This window comes from Atractosteus spatula, chromosome 14 (assembly GCF_055471065.1).
Source record: "Atractosteus spatula isolate fAtrSpa1 chromosome 14, fAtrSpa1.hap1, whole genome shotgun sequence".
NCBI lineage: Eukaryota > Metazoa > Chordata > Actinopteri > Semionotiformes > Lepisosteidae > Atractosteus > Atractosteus spatula.
This window is the reverse complement of record NC_142719.1, coordinates 3050778-3074902: the sequence shown is the minus strand read 5'-3', so window position 1 is coordinate 3074902 and position 24125 is coordinate 3050778. Positions and strand designations below refer to the sequence as shown.

The following is a 24125-nucleotide window of genomic DNA, read 5'->3' as shown; positions in this document are numbered from 1 at the left end:
CAAACACCAATTAAAAAAAAACGTTATTTAATGCGTCGTTTGACACCCATGTGAATGAAATAGATGCGTGCAATCATTTTAGATTAAATGAGATTAAATGAGATGGGGGGGGGTGGTCGAGATACTGTGCTCTTATAAATGCACAGTCGTTGCCTCGGGCCGGAGAGACCGAGCGGCGGCGGCGGCGGCGGCTCAAAGACACTCCACGCGGCGCGACAAGGTCTCAGGGTCCGCCACGTGGCCACGTCGCGGCTGTTTGCTCGCGGGCTGGCTCGAGCCCTGCGTGGATGCGCTGTCAAAGTCAAGTTCCCACAGCTGGCGACGCGCGTCGGGAAGCTCGTTCCCACAGCTGGCGGGGCTTACACCACGGAAACGTCCGCAACAACGGCGCCAATAGTGAACAGATTTCAGGTCATCCGAATCTCTAGCCTTCATAGCCATTTATCCCCCCCGAGCGCATAGCATATTGCCTACAGGACAGGGTCGACGTCATCTACATCCGAAGTGCAGAGTCGCCTGATAACACAAGGGAGCGCAAGCACACTGCGCATCGAGCGGCAAACTGAGAAATCGCAGCACCGGGTGCATTAAGTGGGGGGACTTCACGCAGGCAAAACTGCGCAACCCCAGCGTGGAACTTAATAAAGTTAACACCACTATTTTTTTTTTTCAAATGCAAACACGTCTATCAGCACGACCGGTAAATTAGAGTCTTCACTTCTACCTGACCAGAGAGAGAGAGAGGACCCCCGTTTCAGCCAAGCACGTAACTCAAAAGAGAAAGTTTAAACTGCGTCTGCTTCTTCGCTGCTACTTCTACCTGCTCCAGTCTCCTGCGCTGCATCTTCCTATGTCTCCACGCATTCAGGAGTATTTCACACGCAGCAATGAACACCTGCCCAGCGTACCGACAGCAGGGCCCGCTTTTAATATCGCTAAATACTCCTCGCAACAGCAGCGGAACCACGGTGCTATCAATCTGCATTCATTCTACCTGCAGAGTTAATACCCTGTAGCCTCTCTGAAACCAAGCGGCAGGGTGCCAGGTGTATCAGTACTGGGATAAGAGAGTCTTCATTTTTACATTCTCATTCTGTTTACTGTGACAACCTCCTACCAATTTAATTGCACAAGGCTCATACACTCTTATTCTGAATTAATTATCTCATTAATGGTTGTCATTAATCCAATTAATTGTATTATCCAATTAGAGTCCATTATCTTTTAAGTATATCTCAATTGAATACGTTTTATAACAATTATACAATGCAGCTGTGGCTGCCGGGTGTGTCTCATTCACATTTTTCATCTTGGGGGCGATTGTATACCTTTGGTGAAATTTCATTTGCAGAGCAAATGGGATTACCTCTAAAAGCTATTACCCAACCTAATCCTTAGCTGGAAATAGTTCATCACTGTGCTGGGTGGTTTAGCGGTCAAATCGCTGGATTTAATACTGTAGTGCTAAATGAAAGCCAACTTAGTCAACTGCACCATAACAGACTGCTGCAAGATCTTGGTTTCTGGCTCAATTTGTTTTTTCACGTCGGACTGATGTCTTCTGTACCTGCTTTGGACAGGATAGCCTGCAGCTGCGGTGATCGTGGATGTAAATACTACTGCTGTGAGCACTAACACCTGCAGCGCTTAGAGTGCGGTTGACACCAAATGCACTTAATTACTGTTTCCAAGTCATTCCACGTCAGCCAAGAGCTAGTAAAATCACGTGTGATGCCCTGCTGGAACGGTCTGGAAATGTCCCGCGTTCACTAAAGAGGAGAGTGAAGGCTTTCCTGCCAGAAGAGGCTCGGGCGATCGTGGCGGAGGCCCTGCTCCGCGCCCCGCGTCCCCTGCCTCCCTCCAGCAGGGCGCTCGCTCTCTCAGCTGCCAGGGGTGTGCTGAGGGAGCTCTCCAACCCCGCTCGGCCTGCTCGAACCCGCCCCCTCAGGCACCAGGGGCAGAGGGGCGTCTGACTGAAGGCTGGCCGCGGCCCACGGCGCTCCAGCCCCCGGCTGGACCAGTGTCAGCTGGGCGCCCTGCCTGGGCTTCATGAGCCAGAGCCCAGTGCCAGAGGGGGGAGGTTTGCCCACACCGTTTGGGATGGCGCAATAGACAGGAGGGCACAGGGGCCGCGAGTCCGGGGCGCTGCGCAGGGTGTGCGCATTGTGTAGATGTTTGTGGCATTCTTTGCTGAAGGATTTGTTTAAGGAGGGATTTTGTTTTCCTACCTCTTCTGTTTGCACAGGGGTGGGAGTTAAGGGGGGCTGACCACTGGAGATACAAAAATAAACAGTTCTTTTTACTGCCTGCCATCAATGTTTGTAAAGTTTTGTGGTTCATGAACGTTCAGGATAGTCTTGGCACTGGATGAGGTAAAAGTCTGTTTGCTACGAGAATCCCAGTTCACCCATAAGCAAATTACTGAATCCACTTTCTCTTTCCGTAACCAGAAATCACATCATATTAATTCTATTAGATTGTGTCCTGAGAAGAGCATTCTGGTCTATGTGCCATCGGCTACTTATTATAAAATATAAAAGTTCCTGTTAAATAATGACTTTTATTTTTCCTTTCTTCAAGACTTGCCTTGTTTCTCCTGAGTGCTTCCTAATGCTCCATTGCTCTAGTACAGCCTTCACTACTTCTGTATTTTGCTTCACAACACTTTTAACAATGTCTTCATCCTGCATTCGCTACAGCTGTCTAGTTTATTTCTTCACTTTGAGCTCCCACAACAAATTTGAAAATCAAATATTCCTGTGTGCTTCGTGATAAATCTACTTATCTTCAAAACAAACGTATCACTTAGAACTATAACAAAAGTTACCAGGAAACTGACTTCTGTTTTGTCGCAGAACCAACATTTTATGGAATAGACATTCAAAATGCGGATTGACATTTGTCACCAATAGGGTTAATTAACAGAGGGTGCGCTTGAATGTCACAAGCTATTGTGGCCACTGTTGGTAACAATTCAAACTGCCAGTCTGAGAAACTTGCTTTGCACCAGGTTTGAGACACTGTTGTATCGCAGTGCCACACTCATTGATGTACCTGTGGCTGGTTGACGCAAAACCATCACTAAAGAGGACCTGGCTCCATTGCTGTCTAAGTGAGGTGTTGCTCACACCTTGCCATTCTGTTGTGTTGATGAGCATTAGGGAGGCAGAGCGGCGGCTCTGTGGCTAAGGATCTACGCCTGTGGCTGGAAGGTTGCCAGTTCAAATGACAGAGGAATCCTACTCTGTTGGGCCCCTGAGCAAGGCCCTTAACCCCAACTGCTCCAGGGGTGCCATATAAATGGCTGACCCTGCGCTCTGACCCCAAGCTTCTCTATGTGTGTGTGTCTCATGGAGAGCAAGCTGGGGTATGCGAAAAGACAAATTCCTAATGCAAGATCTTATCTTATCTAGTGAACACTGAGCCCCAGTGTGGTTGTGTGGCTTGCAGTTGAACTGCTGATGTGTGGGTCATAGTGACCAGGAGCTTCTGAGGCGGTGGAACTGGCAGAGGGAAAATGATTACATAGATGGAGCATGATGATAAGGTGATGCAAAGCATCACGTCCAGGTGGAAGAAGTGGTCTTCCCCGAGTACCTGCTAGATGTTATTCCAGCCAAGCTCAATTACTTAACTGAAGCCTTACATGAGAAGCTGCTTGCGTGGAACATTTGCAGGTTTTGATTTTCTCCTCAGAAGCTTGTAATTTACTGTTGCTTGTAAAATGCAAAAGTTAAAACGCAACCTACAACAAGTTTAAGAGCTGAGAGCAGTCAAGCAGTTCAAATTAATCCTGTTATTAAATCCATTAAGGGTTAGTTGTGAAACTGAGAGCATGGCTAGAGCAAAGAGCAGCAGGCATGTGGGTCTGCAAGGCCAGCACTGGAGCCCCTGTCTTAAATCATGGCCTATCACTGACAGACTGTCTGGCTGTGCTGTCTTATAATTGCTGGTTATCTCGGACGCAGTCACAGTGTGCCGATTTAGTTCACCTTCCACCTAACTCATGGCCCAAGGGAAGATATTCTCTTGATTTGCTGGGTATATTGGTTCCGTTCAGCGCTTTTTTATTTTCACCAGGCTAGAGATTCAACGGGATAAATCATCTCGCCACCTGTTCCCAGTCAGTGTTCTCAGTAATTCACTACTGAGGAACAAAATCTTTCGAGTATATCATGAATGATCATCTCATCTCATCAAAACGATGTAAAAAAACTTCCTCCCCAAGATAGTCGTAATTTTCCCCATATCATACATGCACAGAGTCATACATTTCTTTTTATGCATCATCATATACATGTCAATGCTGATTACATTACATTTAGAAGCCTGCTTGACTTGCACCTATACTGGGCTTTGGGGATACTGGCAAAGAATCTCAGCTAGTCTTGCTCTCTGCAGCCCGATCTCCATGTGAACTGTGTTGCATGTTATGTGTTAAGTGTCAAATGACTTCATTTTATTTTTCTGCAAACAACACTCATAAAAAATCTGAAACTGACATGGTGATCGCTTCAGGGGACCATGATATAATGCGAAAAAGGTAAAAGGAAGAGCTTTTTTTTCTTTCAGTTCTATGCACACACTCTCACTGGATCATTGTGATAATGAGAGTGGAATGTAAACTGAGCTGAATCATGTGAATATATTTTCTGTGTTCTACCTAACATACCTTACAAAGGAGACCCATCCATTCCGATCTGCAGCTGGTGACAAAAGTACAGTGATAATACGCAGTTCCCCCACAAAAAAATAATAGAGACTGGTACGTTGCACAAGAAGGACTAGTGCCTATCTAAAGTAACCAGCTCGTGATGATATCCCATGATTCCGGAGGACTGTAAACATAGCAGACCAGGCCATTTCCACAGTGTGGAAAAAGAAAGGAGGTGTGCATGTGGGAATTTGTGCCTTTGTTACATCACTGAAGGTAAAAGCAGACTTGGCTAATGCTGTATGTTAATTAGAACAGATTCAGGGGTTTACAGGTAGTGGATTAAAAAAACACTATCAGGAAGCTCAGGAAGCTGCAGGAAGTTATTGAACAGAAGGGCTTGACATCTCATCTCGCGTCGGGTGAGAATACGAACGATTGTTCTTCTGTCTCCACTGACATCTAGACCATCGTTATGGGAACATACCAAGGTTAAACTGCATGTTGCTCTCACAGTCAACCCCTGTGGTTTTCTGTGTGTGTCCTGACCCTTCATTTTGCCTTGTCGTGGTTTCACACATTAGGATTCAGCACTGTGCATGCTTTGCCATACCTGTGTTTACTATCCCTTAAGCAAAATTCCATTTCAATCCACTGTTACCACACCAGATCAGTGTTTTTAAAAGGCAGACGTTAATGTTTCATGACGGCACTCCTTAAAACCCATCTGCGCAAATCTTTAGACTGCCAATTACTATCTGGATCTTTGTAGACGACTGGAGCCAAGATGTGCACAAATACTGTAAATAAATGGCACTAAATTCCAGAAATCAGGTGTATTTATCACCTAGTCCTCTTGCTGGGATTTGGCTCAAAGCTGTGCCTCTGGAATGAGACATTCTCACAAACCAATGCTTGATTAATCCACAGATTACTGTCCTCACTGTGCTTGACTCCACCAAGAACCACATAAATACTTTCAGTTGACTTCAAAGAGGCAGATTAAATAGACTGAAATATGTGAAAAAATCTGTGCTTTACTTTTAGAAGAGCTGTGTGTCAGGGAGACGTTTCCTGCATTTCTGATCTTATTTACCACCACAACTTTAGAGAGGAGTAACATTAATTCCTTAAGTTTTTTAGGCGCATATTGCCTATAATAATCATAAGGGCAACATGAATAAACACACACATTTCTCCTTTTCATCTCTTTGTAATTCTCTTTGATTTAACGTTTTATTTTTTGAATGGACTGATTTTTAACATAAGAACATAACCTTAACAAGAACTTAACATAAGCTTTGGGAGGCTGTTTAATTAAACCAATTAAGCCACTCATAAACTAATTCAGGTCTTTATGAGCTTAGCTGAAATTTAAACTTTCATAAGACATAAGAGGAGGATGACAAATGAGAGGAGGCCATCAGTATGTTTTGACTGCAAGAGGAAATTAGATTACCTGGAAAAAACCCACATGAACCCAGAGAGAACATGCAAACTCCACACATACAGCTATATCACTCTACAACTCACAACTGGCTACTTGCTGAAGCTAAGCAGGTGTGAGCCTGGTCAGTACCTGGATGGGAGACCTCTTGGGAAAAACTAAGGTTGCTGCTGGAAGAGGTGTTAGTGGGGCCAGTAGGGGGCACTCACCCTGTGGTCCATGTGGGTCCAAATGCCCCAGTATAGTGACGGGGACACTATACTGTAAACAGGCGCCGTCCTTCAGATGAGACGTAAAACCGAGGTCCTGACTCTCTGTAGTCATTAAAAATCCCAGGGCGTTTCTCAAAAAGAGTAGGGGTGTAACCCCGGCGTCCTGGCCAAATTCCCATTGGCCCTTACCAATCATGACCTCCTAATAATCCCCATCTCTGAACTGGCTTCATTACTCTGCTCTCCTCCACACTGAGAGCTGGTGTGTGGGGAGCGTTCTGGCGCACTATGGCTGCCGTCGCATCATCCAGGTGGGGCTGCACACTGGTGGTGGTGGATGGGATCCCCATTACCTGTAAAGCACTTTGAGTAGAGTGTCCAGAAAAGTGCTATATAAGTGCAAGCAATTGTTGTTGTTGTTATTATTATTATTCATCGCTGGGCTGACTTCTTCAGGGCCATGGAGGGCTTTGAACACACTGACCTTTCAGACACGCAGACTCTCCAGGACCAGGACAGGGGAGCTCTGGTCCTGGCTGTCCCTTCTAGTTCTGTGCAAGCGAACAAATGCCTAATAAGAGACACACGTTTCTCCACACGGGCTTGCTTGTGTTCTGTGATACAGATGTCGTGTTTCGTTCATCACTGAAAACCGCAGGTTGACGTTTCTGGTGCAATTATTCATTGACTTATTTTGCTATTTATCCCCAGGTCACTGGCGATGATGAAACCTTTTCAAAGGCCCCAATCTTTTCAAAGATTGGTGTCAGTAAATCGGTTTCCCATGGATCGAGATCCTGAGGGCCTCTCTTTCGCAATAAGCTCCTGGATATCCACATTTTTGGCAGGTGGTTTTGTGGGAAAGAGCAGGGAGTGCCTGTTGCCCAGTGTTCCTGGGCCGCGCAGTGACAGGGTACCTGGGCATGTTCGGACGCGATGCGCAGATTGAGGGATAATCTTCTCGGCAAAGGCGTCGTTTGGGTTCAGACGATTACATCTCTGTTCTGACAAGGGTGACAGATGAGGGTGGTTGTGATTTCATCCTGCATGTTGTCCGCTGTCACGTTTTCAGCATTATTCCTGGCAGCAGGGGGGGTTGCTGGGCTCTCAGAGGAGCCTCCTTGATCCAGGGCTTGTTGAGGAGAAGGGTAGGGGTGTTTATTTCCCAGACCTTACTCAACACGGTCTTCACTGTTTAATCCTCAACAGGTTTATTATTATTAACCTGCTTTATTTGGAAAAATTATTGTATATTTTACTTTAATCTTGTATATTTATTTTTTCTTTCTCATCTGAGGGAACTTATGCCTGTTATGAGTTAACAGTTGAGTCTTTAAGAATTGTTTTGTGCATTCCTGGCCGACCAAGGTCTCTCAGATTGAGGTGTAATTCCTGTATCCTGCACTCAGATTGTAGGTGGAAATTCTGTTTCTTTCTAGAAATAAAAGCCTTCTGTTTGAAAGGGAGAGGTTAAACCTGTTAACTTTGTCTGTCTTCCTTTCTTAAATGGCATAAAGAAATCACGACTTGATCCAGCAGAACCATGTGTGTTTTTCTTTGCAGAGTCTAACACATCCCACATCTCCGTCTCTTATTTGCTAATGGGTTCATGTTGTGTTAAAAGTATTGTGCACCGTGTTATGTCTTTTACCTGCCTGCAAAGCAAACTTCCCTTCTGGGACAATGAAAGGAAGTAAGTTAATCTTGCAGGGGTAAGTGCGGCATGTAGTGGCATGGCCGTGTGGTCAGGGCTCGGGGTCTGAAGCTGAAAGATGTGGGTTCAAGCCCTGGCTGGGGCACAGCTTCTAGGCGCCTCACCCAGATTGCTCTGGAGGAACACTCCGCTGTGCCTCTGAGCTAGTGGCTTTGCATGGAAATGTCTGAAACAGTTTTTGTGAAGAGAAAAAGGTGATAAAAATAGACTTAAGTGTTGGCTTGCTATGTATAGGAAGGATAGTTCATTGTTCCAATTAACTTTTAAATGTAGCTCCACTATATTGTTGGATATAATTACAATTATATTATATTATATAATATACAGTATAAGTTTAAGTATGTTTTCTGTCTGAGTTATATAATTTAGTATTCCTGTTACAACTACTTCTTTGAGCTGGTCCTTCTGCCACTATTCCTATTGATACAGCTGATACTATTTCTATTACAGCTGCTATTCCTACAGCTTTTGCTGATATTATTTCTTTTACTACTGTTATTCCTACAGGTACTGCTATTCCTGTTACTACTGCTATTCAGATTGATACTGCCAATCCTATTCCTATTACTAGTGTTATTCCTATCAGCTACTGCTGATCCTGGTCCTATTACTACAGCTACTGCTGATTCTGTTCCTATTACTACCCTGTCCCTACTGATACATCCACAGCTGCTTCTATTCCAACTGCTAGTTCTACAACTAGTCATTACTAATATTACTTTAGTTACTAATGCATAAAACATTCACAACTCATTGACTTAAACAATTGTGAATGTCAAACACTTGGAACACAGGATACTTCCTTTCTTTTTACAGCCACTTAAACCCGTGAGATTGAAGGTGAGATAACAAACATAATATTCCATCTGAAGACTTTGCCTCAACATTGACGAAGGCCTGATGACCCCCCATCATCACATGGCCTCTTCACCTGTTTGCCTCCTCTTTCTATGGTGTGCATTATTGAAAAGCAGGAAGTTAATCTATGCATCTGTTTTGTATTTGTCTTACCTGCTGTGGCTCCTCACCCTTCTCTTTAGCTGTCTGTTCCACCATGTTGTGTCAGTGTAACAGAGCCCGTGGCACCCCTGGGTTAAATGGAGACTCCCCTGTCCATCAACAGGAGCCAGGGTGGAGCTTAAGGTTTTTGACTTGGCGTTCATGTTATAGTGTTTAGTCTTTGTCTAGTCTTGTCTGTGTGATTGTAACACAGCCTGGTGTTTGTCTGCTGTTTGGAACTGCTAGCAGGACCCTCCTTGGAAAGGCTGCAGTTCACTACTTTCTCCACTTGCATGCTTTCTCATTTTGCAAAGATTTTCCTGAAAAACGCCCTTCAGTACCATCATTTTTTGTCAGGCCTGTGCTTTCTGTGTCTTCTGTGACCAACCCTGGATTTACTATTAGTTGGTTATGTCGTGTTCTGGGTTGCACAGAACCCCTGTTTGTGTTTCCACAGCAGTTCCCCCCCAACACACACACACACACACACACACACACACACACACACACACACACACACACCAGCACACACACTCGTGCAGATATTTGTAAACACCTTATTCAGAGCCGTCAGCTGACAGAGTCAGAGTCCAGGCTGGCTGTGGATGTGGCAGGCTGATAGTACTCTGCCCTCCCTCAGCCCAGCAAGCCGGCCGGCTGCATTTCGGTCTTCCAGCTGTTGCCCTCTCCAAAGACAACCAGGCCCTGTTCCTGTCAGCCTTGTGGTCACCGTGGACACAGGGCCCACTCTCCGCCATGGGCCATCAACGCGCTGCCAACTGGATTGAAATGATTCGTTGCACAGAGGGCCTGAGGAGGGATCACGCGTCCTCAGGATGGAGCCAGCTGTTAAGTGAAAAACAGGTCCGACTGTTAATCTATGCATCTGTTTTGTATTTGTCTTACCTGCTGTGGCTCCTCACTCTTCTCCTTAGCTGTCTGTTCCACCATGTTGTGTCTCGACCGGCCCAGATGGAGTGGTGGGACCCAACAAGGTGAACAACTTCCGAGCCAGCCTTCCCGATCCCCCATTCAAAATCTAAGACAGACAGAGAATGTTTCATATCACAAATCTCCTTTTTGTGTATTTCTAATAAATTCCACAGTACACTGTGTGCACAGTTCCATGTGAGGGTATGTCACAACATTGGGTGTGCACGCAAAGATGTATGGGAACTCTCCTGCTTTTAATCAGAGCTTTCCTATTACTGTTGCTTTTCCTCCTACGTTTGCAACTGGGATATATTTGTTTCTTTTCCCAGACAGACCCAGCGCTTTGTATATGAATTGTTACAAGTCCTGTACAAACTGCTTTACAGGCAGCCAAGAGTACAAGACACACCGAAGTAGGGACAGCAAGTGGGATAAAGCACATTGTGGTCTTGAACCCACAAACCCTCAGTAAGAGGCGCAGGGCCTGCAGTCCTCCTCTCTGCTTTACTAAATGAGTAAATGCACAGAACTACTTGTAGTGACAATACTGGGAATCTGTCTCCACTGTTCTTCCCCTGCGCAGGATTAGGAAAATAGGTCTGGGACTTGACCATAGCAGAGGGGGTGGCTCTAGTAAATCTCGTCAGCAGTCAGCTGACAGCTGGGAACAGGAGCCTTGTGTGTGTTGGAAGGAGCAGCCAAGGACAAACTGAGCCTGTTTTATCACAAGATCCCCTGTTTCTCAACTCCAGGTGGCCTGTTTTCAGATCAAGCTCCTCATTTGCATGTCTTAAAGGAAAACACAGAAGCAGAGACTCTAAAGAGACACCGTTCCACACACACACAAAGTGCAAATATACATTGTATATTTCATATGTGTAAATAGTATATTATTTTAACTTCAGACACATCATGGCATGGTCTCTGGATTTTCCCTGGGTTCTCTGGTTTGCTCCTACTATCCAAACACAGGCTGTCAAGGAGAATTGGCACCTCAATATTTTAACCTTTGTGAATGTGTGTGACCTGTGATGGACTGGTACACAGGAAGTATCTCATTTTAATCTGGTTTAGAGTCCGACTCTCTATGACCCTATATTGGACTAAGCAGTTATTGAAAATTGATGCAAGTACAGTATTATGACAGTGTGGTCACACCTCTCTCTTCTTTGAAACCCTTAATTTAGTTTAATAACCTCCTTCTTCTGTACGTAGTTTTACATCTGTGTCTGTTGTTGTTTTTTTGTCATTGTTCTTTCTTGGAAACCAGTTACTAATTATTTTCATGTGGTTATCAGTGTGTTTTGTGTGCGACTCGCACTGGTCTTGGGGTGTACCTTCCAGTACATTAACACATTTATTCAGTAAAGGTCTATTCAGGTCTCATTGTACGTTACTGGTACTCAAGCTGTGAATATCTTTCCCACTTATCAAATAATGTACACTGTATTTTTTCCGCACAGTTTGTGATTCCATTAAGTGACTGCAAAGTAAACTTTGATCAGGGACCTTTGGTTCTGTTGATTTTCATTTTATTATCCGATGAGAGAAGCTCTTTTCCCTGATTTGCTCACAGCTGGAGGATCTGGAATCCTTATTTTCCCAGGAATGCTGCCGTTAGCATGCACACAGAGCTTGTGAAAGGCACCAGCTGGAGACTCTGTCAGGACAGTCCAGGGGGTGTCAAATATAACTTCTAAAGTCGGCACATTGACACAGCAGAGTTCTGAAAAGGCTGAGCAAGTGAACCCAGTGAGTCCTTCCGCAGAGAGTGCCAGTGGGCTGTTTCATTAACCACACAGCTGGTCAGGAGGTTTGAGACATCTTTACTGTGATGAAGAGCCGGCAAAAGTGTGGTAAAGCACAGCCCAGTCACAGTAAACAACATGGGTTTGCAGGGAGCACGAGGGCAGAACACAGTAGGAATCATCTCGGCACAGAGAGGAATTAGGAGAAGGCTGTGGGAAAAACACTGTGTATGTTTGCTACATGGCACCTTTTCAGACAGGACGTGCCACAGCCTGTGTCTGGATCTGCGGTGGGCACTGACTAACATAACCCGATCTTCAAAGGCATGTTTGAAACTTAAGGGGAACTCAATTCATTAACAAACATGTCACTTCACTGTTGCTATTCAATGTGCTACCTGGGAAAGACATCATAGAGGCTTACAGTGGTCTGCCATGATTAAAGCACAGTAAGTTCCAGTAAAGCAGAGACGGCGGCAAGGCAAAGCACCGAAAGACATGGCAAAGTAATCTAAACTTCGGGAAGACAGAGTAAATAAATGTTAAAGAATGTTAACCCCTTCATACATCCATTTCCAGAGAGCTGCTTACTCCCCACTACCCTCCCCCTGTGGGGCAATGGTGTAGGCTTGGCATGGACAGAGGCCCAAATTGGACCCAGGACACTGGAGCTCCAGGCAGAAAAATGAGTAACACAAACATAGAGAAACCATGGGAATTTAATTCAGCAAACTGCCTCAGGGAAGTAAGGTTTACAACATTAGGAGACCTGAAGTTAGATCTCTGCAATGACACTGTCCAGCCTGCTGGCCATTGAGCACCGGATCACTGTGCAGGAAGAGGAGAGCAAATTCTCTCCTCTTTCAGTTCTGAAACATTAGTCCATCAGAAGAAATGCCAAGGCATGGAAGCAGGGGATATCCAATCCTATCGCCTAATTTACTCTGTCACTGTGCCCACCTTCTCTGGTTTTGAGAGAGTTCATTAGAAATGAGTTCTTAGAAAAGAGTTGACTGTTTTTACACATTCTTAGGTGTGGCTTGCTTGGCTGCAGTTACCCAGCATTTAGCAATTAATCACACTGTAAAAAAAACTGGCAGACAGACACAGTACACAGATGCTTCGCAGACTCAGCTTCTTTTACAGATTTTCTGCAATTCCTGAACCAAGAGAATGTGTGGCAAGTGGCTAACTATTGCTGGAGACCTTTAATCCCAATCATACTTAAAGCCAGACCAAGACGGGAGTCCAGCTTTCAGTGATACAGGCTAGAGAGCTCCCTTACTGCAGACTAGTCCCTGTTGCACAGTGGTTACTACAACTGAACTTTTAAACAAGAAGAATTGCTTTACAACCTAACTGAAGTAATAGCCCAGCCATGTCACATAGAATTTCAGTGATGTGTTCTCATGCCGCACACTGATCAGAATACACGTTCACAATGACACACACCATGATTAGTATGTACTGTAGCCAACTGTGTATACACAGTATAGGTGAGACAGTGGTGTATTAGCTAATACACTGTAGCCTGCTACCCCCTGCTGGATACTAGCAGCACTGCAGACTAAGAAGATACTAATGGAAAAGATACTGAACATCTGTATTGAGTACCCACTGAGCTTTAAGTGTCTCACAGTGGCAGATCAAGTACTTTGCTACTATATATAAAAATACTTTTTGTCTATGGGGAATGGCAACAACTCTACCTGTTGTTTTCTATTTTGTCTCTCAAGGGTTAGATACAAAGGGTTCCTTTTTATCTCAAGAAGGGAACCTGCACTGAGAAACTTTACAGTGGCTTTCATGCCAGGATATTTCTTTCCCCTTACTCTCAAGATCTCAAGGCAGGTTTCTGGTGAGCCCTTAAAAAAAACATCAGTAATGATTGAAGTATAATCTCATATCATGCTCCCTGACAATTCTTCATGACTATCTGACTGTATTTCTATCTATAATATTCTACATCAGCCTGTCTGTCTCTCACCTTCCTTTTCTGCTGCTGTGACGCTAACACTGCGTTGAGAAATGAACATCTTAAGTATGTGTCCTGTCTGACATACTGTTGTCAGCTACAGCACTGTGCAAATGTCCCTGCAGTGGATGAGACTTGACGGATAAAGTGTGGAACCTTTCTAGTGCTTGAAACAGGAAACAGACAAGGCTCAGTCCTTTGATATGGGGGTGTTTAATGGCATCACTGCATGTTCATTTTAAACAGATCCCACAACAGATCCGACAGGGTAAGAGAATTACCAGAGCAGCATCTGTTGGCTGTGCTAATGAGAGGGGTTATGATGTCAAACCTGTCATGGGTTTCAGGTTTAGCTCTCTTTGGCTGGTACAGATGACAGACAGGAAGGGTTAATAAAAGCCATTCAAACAGAGAGCAGCGGATCACCACTGAGATATGTATTTGTCAGTCACTCCTTATATACTGAAATGACACTCATCGTGCACTCATATGAAGCCAAAATGTGAATTCACGGTGCAATATCCTTTGCAATAAATTTTGTCTGTTTTTTTATAACCTTCAGTGCTTCATATTGAAGAATTCTTGCATTGAAAACAATAAACTAATTATTAATTATCTATTGATGGCATAACCTAAGTGACAGGTGAAATATTTTTCATTAGCCAAGGTAAGGTGAATGACACCTAGTGCAGTGAGGTGTATTACCGGTGGAGAGAAATGTCCCCCAGAAGTCTGTGTGTAATAACTACTCCTGCTGCAAGAGCTTCCCTCGCTGAGGAAACTACCGCCCTGCTCAATACGAGAGATTACAGTAATTCCCTGGATTTGTGAGAGACTGGGAGATGATTCCAGTCATCTGAAGAGCTTCTGTCTAAAAGGCATTGTCCCGGTTCCCGCTCGATGGGGATCGATCATTGTTCCAGCAGTTTCAGCAAAGCCTGAGAGTAGCAGTGTGGACATTTACATCATCGTGCACATCTACAGAGCTACAGACGTACAGATGCATTACGGAATCAGTGTCTTACGTTTAAGAAAACCTACTAAAATATGTTACCTTAACTTACCATGAGTTAAGCTTTCTCCAGTTATGGGGTAGCAGTGCTGGGGCCCAGCATTTCTTGTTGGGAGGGGATATGGGAATGTCCCCTCTAATGTCCCCTCTAGGTAATAACTCCTTGCAAACCATAGTGGGCCCTTCTGAAAAATCCAAGTGCTAAAAATATTGGTTGAGCTCTGCTTTCAGACCATGTTGAGTTTCATTTTGGTGGAGCAGTGAAGAGTGAATACAACTGGAATGAGAGTCGAAGGGAGTTGATGAGTGTTGATGGAAAACGATGGGAGGGGAATAGAATGATAAGACATAATGGGAGTCGATGAGATTCAACGGGAGCTGTTGAAGATTGATGTCAGATGACTGGAGTCAGTGGCATAGAAATCCACGCAGATAGAAATATGCAAACAGGACGCATGTGGAGGGTAATGTTAAGCCAAAGAAATGACTTTAACGTTTTAATGGTTGTGTTATTTGCCAGGTTCTTTTTTGAACCCTCCTGTTTCAATGAAAAGAAGTCAGACTCCTCCTTTTCCTGCACTAGCAACTGTGAAGCCGCTTGCTTTTAATAAGGGTGCGGCTCATTTGCTGTACAGAGTGGATACGTCAGTATTCATCAGCTCTTTATTTCCTTTTCGCAGGCTACATAGAGTCCTCAGACATCCTGCTAAATTGTGAGCAGAATGAATTCAAGCTCTTATTACCCCACTGTGAGCATCCCTTTAGAGTTACTCATGTGTGTTACACTCTGTGGCCTATCAAACCGATCCCACTCCCCCTGACTAAGGCATTAGCCTGGTCCTCCCCGTCAAGTGCTACACAGTCCAGAAGACTTTGTTGAGCTGGAATGGGATTGAGGAAGAAAGAGATTCCGTAATCACTACCTGGATAGGCCCTTTCCAATCATTCAGTGCTATAAAGGCCGGCAACACCTATTGACAAAAGAGTTTAGAAATAAAATACGTAAGCTGACAAAGTCTTCACCGTCGAGCTAAACTGATTTAAGAAAAAAAAGACTTTGTCGTGGGTCATCGCCTCCAGCAGGGGGCGCACCGTGACCGCGTATGTCAGAACATGGTTCTCGGCGGGTCCTGTCCAGCACAGCGCCGAACTAAATAAATGCCACAGCTATTGTTTAAAGAAATCCTATTGAGAAATCTGTCGTTGTTTGTTATGGAGACGACTTTAAAAGGTACAACAACATTTTTAAAGTTTTACTGTCAGCCTAAGGTGCCCCCCATCACCACAGATTGCCTGTGTAAAAAACGCAACACTTTTAATGAACCGGTATTTTTGAATGGGCGCTTCCCTGACTTTGATATGATAAACAAATCAAACGACAACAGAAGGGGACGTGATTGCATATTGTAAATCCCAGATAAGACTGAGGGACATGACTCTACGTGGTAGTGGAGCCCAGTGTAACATGATTGATTCGCTCCACCTGGCCTTGGCCAGGATTTCCTCTCCCTGCCACCGTGGGCGAAGGCCAGGACGCCACATCTGGGGCACTGCAGCCCACGAAGAGGCGCGAGAGAGAGCGTGTGTCTGTGTGTGTGTGTGCCCTGTGGTGGACTGGCGTCCCGCCCAGAGTGCAGCCTGCCTCCCGCACTTCTTACGAGTGTAGCCATTACTCTTCTGGAGAGTCTATCCTTGCTTTTTATATATAATATATATTCAGGAGGAAATCTTTCTTGCTGTTTTTGTCATGCAAATAAAAAAAACAGGCCCTTTAGTTTTCAGAGGAGCTAGGCACAAGGCCTCTGAAGGCACTGGGTAACTCGGCCCTGGCTGGCTCTGCTGGTTTCGTCTTGTGCTGTGTTGAGAAGCTCGTACTGAGAGGCTTGGGAAAGCTACACTGTGACCATTTCTAAGTAAGCAAACCTGTGCAGATACAATATTCGGTGAGGTAGAAAATCTCACTTGCAGTATAAGAGGTTTGAAAAGGCAGCATCAAGAGGCGCTACTCTTATGCTTTAAGAAAATTAGCAAAAACCTAAAAGCTTGTCGCTGAACTCCCAAGTCACTCCGCTACCCTTTCTATGCTAATGTCATTTTGTTTTTCAAATGAGATCTGCAGGGTTTTTGGCTTGACTCAAAGAGGAAATCTTGTAACAGAACCTTTTAACGTTTCTCTGAAAGGGACGGTTATTTCTCTAAGAAACCACAGTAGTTTCTTTTTTTGTCTTCGCCACACCGTTGCAGTGCAGCAGAGTGACTCAGGACAAGCTGCCCTGCTCAATCCTGCGCCTGTGCTCTGTGCTGGTGTGTGAACAAGCAGGCTATTCTCTGGTCAGCCTCTGGGGGGGGGGGGCTCTAGTCCTTTGCTTTGTGCGGCCTCCCCCCCCCCCAAGAGATTTTTTTAACCAGTTTTGTCAGTTGTTCTTGCAAAGGGGTTCCTGTGTTTCCCTGGACAGGGATCTCTCGTGTTCTCCCGGTGCCCACAGACAGTTGTCTGAACAGCTGAGAGACAGCAGTGGGATAGAATTAGAGGGGGCACAGGAGTTGAGGAGGGGAGAGAGCGAAGCCTGTCACTGGATAGGAGCCACCCCTCCGCTCCCCCTCCCTGTTCATTCTTCCATTCAGCCCTTCGAAGAATCGCACACGGGAGTCCCAGGCACAAAATAACATTTTTCGCCACCTGACCCAGCCCCTCTCCAGCCCACGTCTCCCTCCTCCCTTTCCCACAGTGGACTCCTGCTCCCTGGGCTGCGTACCGGAGCTGTGATGTCTTCCAGCAGGTCTGGAGGTCTTTCCCTGCCCTGGCGGTGGGAGAGGCAGTGATGTCAGGAGTCAGGACCCTGTCACAGCTCGTGGGGCAGCCCCACACTTCACTGGGCCTGTTTATCTTGGACTCCTGCTGACCCCCCCCCCCCCCCCCACGGATCTGAAACCACTATGAACTGAAATCCCACAGGATGCTTTCAAAGTCTCTTACAGGAAATTTGTCCCTTCTACACAGTCCGAAGATCTGGACAGGCTCCAACGTCTTTCGAATGTCCTTTTTTTGCCCTGTTAGTTTTTGTCGAAAGACATCTCATCAAAGAATAGTGCATCTTCCTGAGCTTAGACCCCCCGTCCTCCATCTTCACACTTTCTTTTTACTTTTAATTTATTTATCTTATCAGAATTTGAAGAACCTCACAACTGGTTTGGTAGTTCCCCGGGGGAACGAAAAACAAACAGCTGACACCCACAGATTTAAAAATAAAATGAACGAAAGAAACAGCCTGGCGGTACCAGACTGGGAGAGACTGGTTTTCTGCTTGCAGGCTTGGCGCCTCTGTGCGGGCCTGTCTGGGTTACCATGGCGACAGGCAGCCACGGAGCGATGGACAGAATCAGGGTTCATAAAAGACGCAGGCCGGTGACTCCCCAGCTGGGCCATCCGCGGGTGTGGGCTGCCGGCTAGAAGAAGAGAGGTGCCCTTGATTGGAAGGTACTTCCTGCTGAATTTAAGTGCGGTTTTCATCTGCTGGTCTTCACATCTGATTCTTGACATCTACGCTCATTCCAGGGCCAAAAATAAATAAGACATAAAGAAGGTAAAAAAGATCACCGCCGGCCGCCTTACAGCACGGTTACCTCGATAACCGTGCGTCAAGGGAACCCGGTGGGATGGGATGCAGCAGCTGCACAGGTCCTCCTGGGAGAGAGGCCGAGGAACAGTGATGGTGGAGTATGGGCAGAGCGCGGGGGAGGCAGGAGAGCTATTTCAGGAAAATAATACGAGGAACTTACGATGCATCCCCCCCTCTCTTCAAATAAAACTAAAGAAAAACAGCTTCTAATTTTACTTTGATTGGAAATACGACACAAACTTCCCTGTACAGTGCAAAGAATTGTACCAGGCGGCGGTGAGCTTGTTATTCACGACCATATCAACCTTTGATTTGCCTGCTCCTTTCACACCTAGCTTTCCCTTTCAGGATCCATCTGTATACTGTATATCACCATCATCAACACTTAAAACCCCCCTGGCTGGTGATGTTTAGACAATCGTTTGACTGTTGGGACCTACCATTGGTCAGAACTGCACTTTCGGAAGATAATGTCATTATTAATTGATGTGGTTGCCACTGTTATCTGTGGGGTTTGAACCCTGTCTGAAAACTGATTGTCCAGCTTTGCCCGGGACTGACCTCTACCCTGCTGCCCTTACAGTGAGTCGGGTGGTGCATGTTTCAGTGAGGAACTTTCAATCTCCTATCCTGCTAATTCTTTTTTTTTTCATTTAAAGATTCGGCAGAGTGACTCTAAGGCTGAATATTTCTGACTGTGGAAAAGACATTCATCACTGGTCTGCTACAGGAGACTTCATTCGGCAACATACATATAGACAATGAGACACAAATCAGATTAGAAGGTAGATGATGGAGTGTTTTACCCCAAGGAACAAGCTGTTCCACATTTTCTGGAAACAGAGTTTCAAAAGCAGCTAAATAAAGCCCAAGTGTTAGGATTGTGAAACTTCCCCTTTTCCAGACCTGCAGTGCTTCAGCGGTTGAAAGTGCAAATGTTTACCCAAACCACACCTATTCTATTTAGCTTAATTCTAATTGACTTTCAATAGCAATCTAGCCCTAGATATACTGGTCATCTTAGAACAAAATCAATCGGTTTTGATTTGAGACCCTGAGCTGCCCTCTAGACCATTTTCCTCTTACTTTATGAGATCCCTCTCAGAGTTCATCATATTGTGAGTTCAGACATTCGGAATGTCACCAAAAAATTAGTTTCTGGTTTTGCTTGTTAAGAGCTTTAGATGCCAGACTAACATTAAGGCTGTATTTGGGTCTAGTGATTGTGCTCCTGTTTCTGAAATGGCTTTTGGGATAAGGTTATGATTAAATTCATCTGGTTTGAACTTCTATTCTAGTCCAGTGGCTGATAAAGACAGATTGAGTAACAGGACTGGCGTAGCTTGAAATTTCCATGTTTTTTTTTTGCTAACAATATCAAAACCAAGTACAGTTAACCAAGCAAGCTAAAAATTAAGTTGAAGCTCTTTCAGTGAAATGTCCAGAAAGCACTATACAATATAAGTGTAATGAATTATTATTATTATTATTATTATTATTATAGAACTACATTGAAATAAGTCAGAAATCGAAATGGGGCTAAAACGTTCAGAATTATTTAAAAAATATGGAAATACTATTGTTTGATCAGGAAAATGTTTTAAGCGTGAAGTTAAGTGATTTATTTTCTCCGTCTGTTCTTCTTAAAACATCAAAAGAAAATCATCAGTAATCAATCCGTGACCACAGTTCGCTAGCAGGCCCGTGTGTATCTCACAAACACCGAAACGAGAGCAATACGTTGACTGCTCTATACGCCGTCTTCTGCTATTCATAAGAAACTTTAGCGACGTTGGATAAAAGGTCGCTGCGCTTGAAAAACAGCAGCGAATTCCGTTCCCGCAGCTCATGAGAAACGTCCAGCTCAAACTACTCGTAAATCAAAAATACAAGTTGTATCATCACACAATAGGCCTACACAATAGTATTTGAAAGAAATAGAAAGTGTAGGTGACTTCATGCCGCAATCCTTTTTAACCCTGATGAATTAGGCAGTCATTTCACAACTTGTTTACAGAAACACGGCACACGGCGAACTTTTGGAAGGCTTTGATAACACATTCGGGGAGCGGGGCTCCCTGACAGGCGTAGCCTGCATTAGGAACATCCTCTTTACCGGGAAAGAGAAACGCGCCCTCTTTCCGTCTATTTAATTTTGAGACCTGACGGACACTGCGACTGCTCACTTTCCACTACAATACAACAATTTAGTCAGCTCTGGCAGAGCTCTGCCGGGAGATGAAAGGAGACCCCCAGGTGCTCACAATTAAGCCAGGACCCCGCCGCTCTGGAGCAGTTTGGAGAGGAGGGGGACAACAGTTCACCCACAGGACATGGAGAGAAAAGGCTGGTTTGAATCAAATTTTGTGAGGTTTCCTGCACAAATCCTGCAGAAACCTTCAGAATTCCTTTATCCTTCCTGTGAAAGGAGTCCTGCAAGGCATTTCTGAGTGTAGCCTACAGGACCCTGTGCGAAACTGGACATTCTGGGATTTCGTTTCCCTTGCTGTTTTTGAGCAGTCGTGCACACTTTTGTATTTGTCGAAGATGTAAGCCGAGAAAGCTACTAATATATCTTACACAAAGAAAAAAAGAACTTTATGAAAAACATTGACATTTTTTGTTTTCCCAAATAAACACTCTTAACTAAAGTCTGTGATCCACTGAAAGTCCACATTGTTGACAAGATGATTAGTTGTTTGTCCGAAATAACTCTTGCTCAGCAGTATTTCAAGTGGCTTTAATGACTGTTTACAAAAATCAAAACGCAATTTGCAGAGAACAGAAGGAGTCTTTTTTTTTTCCCAGAGAGGCCGAGCTGTGCTGTTGTCAGCGCATTGGTGACAAATGGCACTCCTGCCTGCTTGATGGATTGACAAACGATTACCAGAGGACATCCACACAGGCAGGGAGGAAGGGGGCCTGTGCCCGATCAATCATGGAACCGACAGGTCTCATGGCTCGGAGAAGTCGCCACTGATCCAGGAGAAGTCACAGCACTGTTGCAACACGGAAGTCACAGCCGACAGCCTGTCAGGGATGAAGCGAAGTGCACTCAGCATTCGTGCCACTCCTAGACAAATCTTGAGCAACCATTAACCTCAGTGCTGAGTTTGCATGTACAGCATCTAGTACTTTCTTCTGAATCCATCCACTGCTGGTGTCAAGGAAGCAAAGTCTCAGGCATGTAGTACAGGATGTGTGCTGATGTCTCACTCGTGAGGTCTGAATTAAAGTGCGATGAATTTTGTATAGTGCCCTCCCAAAGCGCATTTGATTAATAATAATTGCTTATACTTATATAGTGCTTTTCCGGACACTCCTCTCAAAGCACTTTACAGGTAATGGAGACTCCCCTCCACCCCCACCAGTGTGCAGCCCCACCTGGATGATGCACCAGAACGCTCCCCACACACAAGCTCTCAGTGGGGAGGAGAACAGAGTGATAACGCCAGTTCAGAGATGGGGGTTATGAGGAGGCCATGACTGGTAAAGGCCAGGGGAAGAATTTGGCCAGGACACCGGGGTTACACCCCTACTCTTTTCGAGCAACACCCCAGGATTTTTAATGACCACAGAGAGTCAGGACCTCGGTTTTACGTCTCATCCGAAGGACTTCGTCTTCACGTGATTTCTACTGGTGTCCTCTGGCTAATTTTTCACTGTTCGTTCTGAAGCAAGCTGAAGGGTTGATTTCGTCAGCACCTTTGGGGATCTTAAATGCGTGTGTCAGTTGGCCTCTTCTCCCCTGAAGAAACGTGATCTCCAGTAGTCTCGTCTACATTAACGCTCAGGTGCTCTGCTTGATTCTGCAGGATCGTGCCTCTTGCCACCCTGAGACACTGGGACTGGGCGTCAGCTGGGCGGTCTGGCTATCACTGTGTGGCAAGTCGAGGCTGACGGGTAAAAGCTGAGGACCGTACCCGTCTTTGCCAGACTTCGCCTCCGCTGCCAGGAACTTGGATCTCACACACAATTCATTAACCAGGGGTTTAAAGATGCAAGATCACTAAGGCATCCAGAGAGAGAGGGTCGTGAAGATGGAGACCATCTGTTAAGGGGACTAGTAGAGCGTTCATGCTATATTAATACATGGGAAGGCAAGACTGGTACTACTGGTACTACAGCTGAAAATGGAAGAGGAATTCTTCGTGATATTTGAAATGGCCGGTTACTCATCGTGGAAGACAATTTGAGCCGAGCTGAAGCCTGTGTGTGAACTCTTCACATGTGGCTGCTCTGACTCGTTGTGTCATATTTTGCTGTGTCTTGTTATTTCTGCTGCGGTGGCTGCCCCTGCCCTCCCGGACTCCTGCCGTTGTTGAAACCTGGCGTGATGCACTCGCTGCCTCCAGTGCCAGTGTCCGGCTCTTCAGGAGAACTGAGGCAGCTGTTTGCTGCTGCAAAGAGAAAACCATCCAGACTGGGCCTGCGTTTTTTGTTCCTGCAGTATCTTAGAGGACAGTGGCTTCTTGATGTTGGGACAAAAGGCAGGCTCACGCATTTCAATACAGTTAATACATCTCTTTTAAAAAGGACGTAATTGGAGGCACCCCAGAGGTAAATCTGTTTCAGATTATCCCTTGAGGGGGGTGTATGTGGTGTGGGAGAATGGCGGGGGGGGGGCAGTCTTCATTGATGAAGGAGATTCTCTGAATGGCTCGAATTCCTGCAGTGATGCTGCTCTTCACCCCTGTGTCCTCAATGGGTGCCCAGGAGGGGTTTGGATGACGGAGTGGGTGTTAATATGTGATGCTTGACTTCTCTCCAAAGGTGCATCTGTCACCCCCACTGTTTCACAAACATATTCTCCCTGGACAATTGAAGGCAATTGAAGCTAAGCCTGAGTTGACCAGAAGAATAATCTCTTGAAAGGAGCCATTGTTGGTGTTGGCATTGTTGTGCGCGCAATACAATTAAAAAGGACAACTATTTTAGGAGCTCCACTGGGTGTGGGGGGAGGGCCTCAGCGCTTTCATTCCTTCTCAGACTAATGAATATTCCTGCGCTGCTCTCAGCATAAAATCAGCTGTGCAAGAATCGGAGCAGGAATCTTATTCAAAGTGATCTAAATGTATTGGAAGTGTTTGATTTTCTCTCTTAGAGAGTGTGCTGTCTGCAGACAAATAGATTACACATGTAAAAGCACAAACATGTCTAATCATTAAAGTGGGTTTCTAATCTGATGCATAAACTATTTGATTCTTTATCATTGGTCATTAAATTTGTGATTTTTATCTCATTTCTACAGAGACCTGCCAGGATACAGATTCAAACACTTCAATGATAGAGATCACAAATGTCACCTAAAACTGACACCGCAAACACTGATTTTTGCTATTTTAAGGGGGGGGTATGTTAAAGGAGAACAGCCAAAACAACTAGCCTCCCATTTCACTCACAGACAGTTGAAAGAAACTGGATGTCTTTAGTCTTGAACAGAGCATGTTGTGGGGTGATCAGCAGCAAATCAGGGATGCATGGGCACAAGTGAAATGGAGAGAAGGTGCGTTTAGTGCTGGAAAGTGACGCCACATCTTGTGCAGGAGGAGCTATGGGGTGTCTGGGACAAGCAGGCCAGCTCTGGGTTTCCATAACTAGGCTCCATTCCAGATTTTGGGACAGATTTGCAGAGCAATTTCATGATCTGTACATAGCACACATGTAGGGATGTGCAGAGCTTTCCTTAACCTGGATATTGCACAGACATGCTGCTTTTCACAGCCCTTTGTGCAAAAAGTGCCTTCTTTCCTGGTTTTAAATGTACTTCCCCTTAGCTCCTATTTACGGTTTGTGTTTTACATTAGACTC

At 45.2% G+C, this 24125-nt stretch overlaps 1 long non-coding RNA gene across 1 annotated transcript; it reads left to right on the top strand.

Annotated features, from left to right (window-relative positions):
• The first annotated feature begins 9850 nt into the window (after positions 1 to 9850).
• LOC148820394 (uncharacterized) lies at positions 9851 to 19003 on the top strand. The gene is made up of 3 exons (XR_016094098.1): positions 9851 to 9890; positions 18006 to 18172; positions 18974 to 19003. It is a non-coding gene; the product is annotated as an uncharacterized LOC148820394 (long non-coding RNA).
• Positions 19004 to 24125: the final 5122 nt, after the last annotated feature.